Source organism: Monodon monoceros, unplaced genomic scaffold (genome assembly GCF_005190385.1).
Source record: "Monodon monoceros isolate NGI ecotype Baffin Bay Population unplaced genomic scaffold, NGI_Narwhal_1 Super_Scaffold_22, whole genome shotgun sequence".
NCBI lineage: Eukaryota > Metazoa > Chordata > Mammalia > Artiodactyla > Monodontidae > Monodon > Monodon monoceros.
The window spans coordinates 113,508,691-113,509,512 of NW_021703779.1; the positions used below are offsets into that span (position 1 = coordinate 113,508,691).

Below are 822 nucleotides of genomic sequence, written 5' to 3' on the forward strand. Positions count from 1 at the left end.
CCCCACGTGCCCCTCCCCTCGCGCCCCTCCCGCGCCCTAGATCCACCGCCCGGCCGAGGGGGCTCAGTCCGCAGCCGCCGACGCCGCCGCCGCGCCTTGGCCTCGGTGCGGGCAGCGGCCGCCGCCGAGACAGCCGCGCGGGCGAGCATCCCCAGGCAGTAAGCCCGCTTTCTCTCCGCGTGTGCGTGCATGCGTGTGTGCCTCCCGCCCAGCGGGCCCGCGTCCCGGGGGAGCGGCTGCCCTCCTGCCCCGCCGCCGCCGGTCGCGGGCTGGCCCCCGGGGCGGGTATCTGGGGCCTCGGGCCTCGGCCGGCCGGCCGGGGACGGCGGCTGCGGGATGGCCGGCCGCGGGGTCCCCTCCTCTGCCCTCCCGCCGGTGCGTGCCTCAGCCTCCCTCGGGCTCTCGCCGCAGGGGTGACGGGCGGAGGGGACTGGGAGCGCCTGGAGGTGGGGGAAGCGGGAGGGAGGAGGGGGCTCTCCCTGGTTTCCTCTGCGGAATGGTGGGGAGTGGAGAGAGAGGGAAGGGGTTCCCTGGGCTTTCTGCCCGAGGATGGCGGGCAGTGGGGGGGGGGGGGCGAGGTGGGGGGCACCTCTTGGTTTTCTCAACGAGGATAGCCGGCTGGGAGAGAGATAGCCGGTGGGGAGAGCGGGTGAAGATGAAGTGGAGGGCTCCCCTCGGTTTCCTCCTCGAGGACGGGGAGAGAGTGAAGGGGAACCGGCCTCGGTTCGCACGACGAGGCGGGCGGGGGTGGGTGTGGGAGGGAGTGGAGGTGAGGGGCTTCCAAGGTTTGCTTGTCGGGGATGCTGTGGTGGGGAGGAGGGG

General features: G+C 74.6%; 1 protein-coding gene across 1 annotated transcript in view; it reads left to right on the top strand.

Annotated features, from left to right (window-relative positions):
* Positions 1 to 28: 28 nt before the first annotated feature.
* Positions 29 to 822, top strand: part of FHL1 (four and a half LIM domains 1) — a 59,215-nt gene continuing 58,421 nt past the window's right edge. The window contains exon 1 of the mRNA XM_029241035.1: positions 29 to 158. The gene's annotated coding sequence lies outside the window, so the exon portion shown is untranslated. The remainder of the gene's footprint in view (positions 159 to 822) is intronic.